Consider the following 7,205-nt stretch of genomic DNA (forward strand, 5'->3'; position numbering starts at 1 on the left):
AGTAGCTAGTACAATATGTTTGGGGGAGGCATAGCTCAAAAACTTTCAAATTGTATCAGCTCTGAAATTATATACATAGTTTGAGCTGAAGCTATCTTCTCTCATTTGCAATGGCATATGATGATTTAGAACACTTTGTACCACTATCAATTATCTTGAAGCTAAATGAAAATTATTTTTTCTTACAAGGTCTGGCTATCTCATCTCAAAATAGCTTGAAAGTAGATATTTGGCACTGATCAGCACTCTCCATCCGCAGCTACTTGAATCATCTTGTTGTGGTGTCTGTACAGTTGGAAAGATATGTTAGAAACTATTAACATCTGAACAAAACAAAATTATTCAATAAGTTCAAAGGCATAGCATGAAATAGACATCAGTAGAGGGAATGACTTTTTACCTCTAGATTTATTGGCTCTATTGAATCCAAAAGAGAGACATTAGGAGGACAGTGATCCAATGCATCTAGAAGCCTTCTAATACAACTGCAATACATATAATTTAATTATTATGAAATCAAAATAATGAAGTTTGAAGTTAAAAAAAGCACACACACCACTTACAATTTTCGTAATCAGTTCCACAACCACTCTTCCCTCCCCTACCTCCCAATCTTTCATCCCTGCTAGCACCCTCCCATCATCCTTTTCCTTCCCTCTCTGATCCCTTCCTACCCAGCACACTCCATCCAGACACTCCATCCAGACTGCAAGCTGTCTGAAGACTACTACCACTACCAGATCTCTAGGTTACCAAGGCTGCAGTTCAAGTTTGGGAAAGAGTAGGAGATTCACCAACAGCATGGAAAAGGAAAAGCAAGGTCAGAATTCTAGATTCTTTTCAATGTTTTTTTACATATATTTCTTCCATCCATAGAATTCTTGATGTCCAAATATCTTCACTCAGCTCCACCCTTCTTGTTACATATTCAATTTATATTATCCAAGAATCTAGTAGATCACCCTAAAATTTGATTGGAGATGGATATGAATAGAACCTAGAAGTTTGCAACAAAATGCGAGGAGAGTGCTTTATCCATCTCTAGATAGCCTATATTGCATTTTGCTGCATATTCATGTTCTCGACACATTCCTCATGAAAAGCTTCACTCAGCTCCAGCCTTTCTCTTGCATATCAACTCATACTGTCCAGGAATCTATGAGATGATCCTAGCATTTGATTCGACATGGATATCAACAGAACTGGAAAATTTGCAACAAAATGCGAGGAGAGTGCTTGACATTTTCCAAATGGTCCTACATCGCGTTTTCTTGCAAATTCCTATGTCTCTTTTAGTTCTCACTTCTTCCTCATTGTTTTGCTATCGTTGGCCCTGTGGAATTCTTCCTTGATGATGAGAAATGTTTTTGCTTCGGAACAGTTGACTCTCAGGCCCCTCCTTTCAAGAGGAAGCTGGACTTTTTTGCTGCTATAATTAGACCACAGCAATCACCAGGTGAGTCATGAGAGCTCATGAAGGGAATTATTTGGTGATATCCTATGCATTCCCTGATTGCATATGTCAGCATATAGAATTCAATGTATATAAACTTTGGAACAAGCAAAAGGAAGAGACTGGAGCAGAATGCTGAGTCTTCCATCTCAAAACAAAAGGAACCAGAAGAGGACAAATCTCCAGATTTGCTCCTATTTGAGTTTCTTCACAAATGCAAGGCTCAGAGGAACTTCCACATATACCATAGTATTTTCAACATGGAGTTCACTATGAGCTCCGTACTGGAGCATCACAAATATTTTCTTTCAGACCATTGGGATACCTTCAAACAACTGACAGAGGCACGAAGAATTGTGGAAGGTGAAAAGGTTTTTGTGCATATAAATCATATTGTCTCCATTGACAAGCTGAGGTACCATGTGAATAGAAGATTTGACAGCCTGCTTGATCAATATAAATTCAACTGTAACTTGCACACCAAAAAGTGTAGAGTGCTTGAGGAAACCATGGCATTCCTTATGTACATTGTCAGTCAGGTGAAGCTGCCTTCCAGCTCACACAGGAAGCTATGAATCTCTCAGCACTATACACGGAAAAGCTTAAAGAAGAGGCTGGACTGGAGGGGAGAGGAATAAATATTTGGAAAGATGAACTACTTGTTGCTGATGAAAATGAGAAGGTACGATCTTGTTACTTCAAATCAAATACTTTGTCTTCTGCTTAAATGTTTTGTAGGTTGTGTATTGCCTCACTCCAATCTTTTGATATGTGGCAGCTACAAATTGAGGATGACACATTCCTCTAGAGAACAAGTGGAAGCAGGCCGACTGGGTTTGGTAAATTGTCAAGCCTAGCTCATTATATTCATGATCTAGGCAATGCTAAGATCTTGATTTACCATAGGCACTTGAGCAACAATGGAGAAGCCATTGTTTACTTCTTAAAATGTTTGTCCAGGGTTTTAGGTGGACATGATCTTTCATGGCAAAAGGAAAAGATCATTTTGATAGAGAGATTGTCTGCCATAGATATATTTGGGGATTATGTGAATAAGCAGGCCTCTAGGGCCTCTTACTTTTTGCCTTACACTTCTTATGCATTAGCATGTGGTGTTAAGCAGCCCAAATGTCTGGAAGGCTATGGAAAACACAAGCTCATAAGGTTTCGAGAGCCACCCATGATCGCATCAGGCGACACAATCCAAGAAGAAGAACATGTGGAGATAGTTGAAGAAAAGGATACCCCTCCCAGACAAGCAACGGAGGCAAGCATTGATAAACAGACAGTCGACATCAAGCCAATAAGGAAGAAAAAGAGTCCAATCAAGATCAAAAAGAGAGTTCCGATTGGCAGGCCCTGGGAGAAATAGGATTCAGTCTTCAAATATAGCACAAACATTATATTGAAGTTGAACTGATTTGTACAAAGTCTTTGATGTCTGGTATGATCTTGTATAAATGAACAATAAGTTGAAGATGAACTAATTTGTACAAAGTCCTTGGGATAGATAGAGTGGTGTCATTAAATATTAAACAAACAATATATTGAAATTGTGAACAAATTGTATTACGTTTAGATCACATGTTTCACAAAAGAAATACTGTTGATGGAGTCTCGAATCATATAGGCATAACACCAAGAGTCACTTGTTCCACAAAAAAAAAACCTATTGATTGAGTTTGAAAACATGTGGACATAACACCAATAAGTTACAAACTGCTATTCATGTTTACTTGTCCATTTATGGTTTCTAAATATCTTCAATTCCCTCCATTGTCTATGTCTCTTTGCTGCCATTGAATTGTCCAGAGTTTGTCTTCGTCTTTGCTTTTGGGCTAGAAGAAAAGCAAGCTTGACTTTGGAGCTAGCAACTTTTCTTTTAGCATGCAGCCTCTGTAGTATGCCTCAATAAAACCATTGGAAGACTTCCTTCAGACTATTTGCCTTTTGACTCCCTCCATAGTGTTGTGTGTGTCTGAAAAATGCATTACGTGCCATGTAGTGAGACTCCTCCATGCCTTGGGTAGACCAAATTACTGGGCATCCATACTTTTTGACAAATTAGGGAAGGTGATTGTAGATGATATGCTGTAAGACATAAGAATGCATAGTAAGTAATTAAAAAAAAGAGGATCACACTTAAGTAAAAGAAGAAGACAGAACCTTACCATGTAGTGAGTTATATTGCAGGCTGTCCATGTGTCTTTCATTGACTTCCCAAAATGTTTAATTGCCTCTTCAAAGTTCTTGTAATCACTCTTTGTCCATGTTACTTTGTCACAGAACATGAAGAGTTGATCAAGAGACCTCCACACCTCTGCCTTCACATTTCGTGCTTCCCCATCTGCCTCATGATCTTTCATAGCATTATGGACTTGCTTCCACAATCCATAATTAATCTTTGAAATTGTTCTACCTTGCCTTACTTGCTTACTGTGTTTGGGTCTTCTTGCCTTAACACCACCAATAGAGGGCTTGATTGGTACCTCCTTGCCATTGGTAGACTTTTTAAAATCCTTTGTGATTTGAACATCTCCTCCATGCAGACCTATATCGGATAACACTTTTTCCAATGCTTGAAGAGCATCCTTTCTATTTTTTTTGGGATGGGGTTTCCAAGCAAATCCAATATACAAAAATACCAATTTCTCAATAATTCGACATAGACCATGCAATGTGCAGATGTGAACGTTACATAGTGGAATGTCCAAAATGGCCTTGAAGTTAGGGTCAACCTTATCTCTATTAGGTGCTCTCTTCCACCATTTGGAATCCATTACTTGAGCTGATTCTTTGCAGTAAAGACAAGGAGACTTTGAGTTGCCTCCTTTACTAACGTTATACATGCACTTAAGTGTTTTAAGATCCCCTGCATGTGCCACTCTACTTGAAAATCACCTTTTCCTGCAACATGGAGATTCTCGCCTTGCACTTGTCTTTTGATTATTCTTGGTATTTCCGTGTGGTGAAACACCCAATCTAGTGTTTCATGGTCTTCTGTCTTCACCTGCCAGATTATAGAAAACAAAAGTCTTACTATAACAGATTTGAAAACAATGACCAAAATCAAGTACGAAATAAAAAATGATCATACCTGGAATGAGCCTAACCACCATATGTCTTTCTCCGACTGCACACTAAAATACTTCGAACTCGCTTCAGTCAATGATGTATCAAGTGCTCCATTCATCAATGTAATAGTAACCCTTTCCATTTTCTTTTCCTTTACAACCTCACACTAATCCAGTTTGATAACAAATTTCAAAATGCCTTTGCACTCCTCAAATGTTATTCCATAAAACTCGACCATTCTTCTTTGAAGTTTTTGTAGATCTACAAATATATTGTTCCAAGGGTCATACACAGTGGTTCCTTTACCACCATGAAATATTTCTTCAATATGGATATATTGCCCAATAAACTCATCTATACTTTCATTCAAATGACCTCTTATCCTCCACACGGTTGCTGGATTTGGCAGTAAAACTCGTTTAATCCTTTGATCTTTCAAAGTTGAGGATATCGCATGGAAAATCGAACTATATCCCTTCCTGCTAACTCCACTAACATCAAAAGCCTCTTGGATTGTAGTGCCATCGACTTGATTATTGGATATAAAGTCCTCTACAACATTGCGTTTGATTGTTTTGTATTTTTTTTCCTCAATCAAACCTTTTGCTACACCACAAGAAAGCAATCCTTTCATTTGTTTAATAGGAAGAAGGTTCAGATCCATATTTTCTTTTGCATGCTCCAATAATTTCCTATAGTAACAACACAATATGCCTATATTATTCAACACCTCTATTCTTGTTTTGTGGTAATGGACGAAATAGATATAGTCATTTGAGAGCCTTTTTGAGTATACAAAATGATAAATTTCAATCTAACCTTGCTTCTTGAATTCTTCGCTTGCATCCACCAGTCCCAGCCTTCAAATTTGCAATGTTTTTAATCTGCCTGCTTCGTAGTTTGTCTCCAAGCACGGTTCTCTTCTTTCTTGCTCTTGTCAACTCTTTTTTACTCTTTGAATGCTCCTCAATTTTATTCTGCAACTGCTGCTCCAATTTTGCACGAATGGCTATCTCTTGCATCCTGGCCCCCTTTTCTTGTAGGTACATCATTTTATATGTTTCTGCAAATGCAGACTGCGCTGAAATATAACCAAGAAGTCCATTTTGTCCATCGCCAGCAAACCTCCGTAATGTGGTGGGATTGACAAATGGAGGTGTAGAGTTTTTTACTTGACATTTTGGATATATGCTTCCATCGCACCATAAGTCAATATGTTGAAGCCCTTCTCTTCTCATATTTTCCCGTTGTTGAGCATTCAGTACTGTATCCTTTCATCTTTTTTGTGCTGGAGCATATTGTTCTTCTAAGTCGATGTGAAGATGGTGTAATCACTTCTTCTGAGATAGTGACTCACTAGTATCGGCCATTTTTTATGCTTCTGAGGTTGCAAAGTTTGCTTGTCAATCTCATAGTCGTTTTGTAACATGAATCGTGGAAGTGTGGCAGTATCCATGTAAATATTTTGAAAACGTGCAATCACCAAGTTCAGTGATGGATTCTTTATGAAAGGCCTGCACACGTCGGCAAAAGAGATGCGGAATCTTTGGGAAACAAAAAAAAAACTAAGGAGATATTTAATGCAAAATCGTGTTAGTCAGACAAAAGATTATCTTATTCCTTTCTGAACTGACAGTTCTGTAGTCCTTACTGATAATTCTGAGCCATGTTTTCGTATTTTACTATTTTTGAGGTCTTTTAGGAGAGAAATAAATCAAAAAATAGTGAATTTCTTACAGGGCCCCAAAATGAGCTTCCTTTTTCCCTAATGTTGCTACCACAGCGGCGCCTGTGCACAGCGCCAACCCCAAGGCGACGCCCAGTGCCACCCCTCCGCAGTGCTGCCCTCCTCCCCGTGCCAAGCAACCCCCTCACTACCCGCTCACCCTTGCCACCCCCTTCCCCTCCACCCTCCCCGTGGCCTCAACCTCCCTCCCCTCCCCTCTGTCTCCGCCCCCCCCTTCCCCTCCCCTCCCCTCAACCTCCCTCCCCTTCCCTCTACCCTCCCCCCCCCCGCCCCCCCTCGTGCGAAACCACCCCCCCCACCCCCTCACCATTGCGCAAAACCAATGCCCCTCCCGTGCCGCCGCCGCGACATCCCCCCCCACACAGAGTCCAAGCCAAAAAAAAAAAAAACCTACTCTAAACCTAACCCTAGGTTAGGTTAGGTTAGTATAACTTAATTAGGTTAGTTTAACCTAGGTTAGTTACTAACAGTTAGGTTAGTCTAACTAGCCTTCAGTTAGTATACTAACTATAGTTAGGTAGTTATAGTAACTGGAAGGATATAGGTTGGTTAATCTAGCTAGATTAACTTGGTTCAAACCCCTCAGTTGGACTTAAAGTCCATTCACACCACCCTTAGGACCCCCCCCCCAAACAAGCAAATTTTACCCCTCATAACTCATCCGTTTGGGACCCAAACTGAACCCCGTTTGAACCCAGATTTCACACATAGATAGATGCTAGGGTCATGCAGGGAGATCCTCCACTCACACATGAAGAACCAATCGATCTAGAGGTACCATTCTTTATGGCTGACCTCGAGTGGAATAATGAACCTAAAGAAGGTACCCATACCGATAACGACTCAAATTTTTCGTGGGACCTTGAAACAAAGGCTGAGAATGCTCAAATTGAAGATCAAGTCTTTGACAATGACTTAGCCATTCTGCAT

The sequence above is a fragment of the Dipteris shenzhenensis genome, chromosome 20, assembly GCF_047967505.1.
Source record: "Dipteris shenzhenensis isolate YYH24624 ecotype China chromosome 20, Dip_SZ_1.0, whole genome shotgun sequence".
NCBI classification, from domain to species: Eukaryota; Viridiplantae; Streptophyta; class Polypodiopsida; order Gleicheniales; family Dipteridaceae; genus Dipteris; species Dipteris shenzhenensis.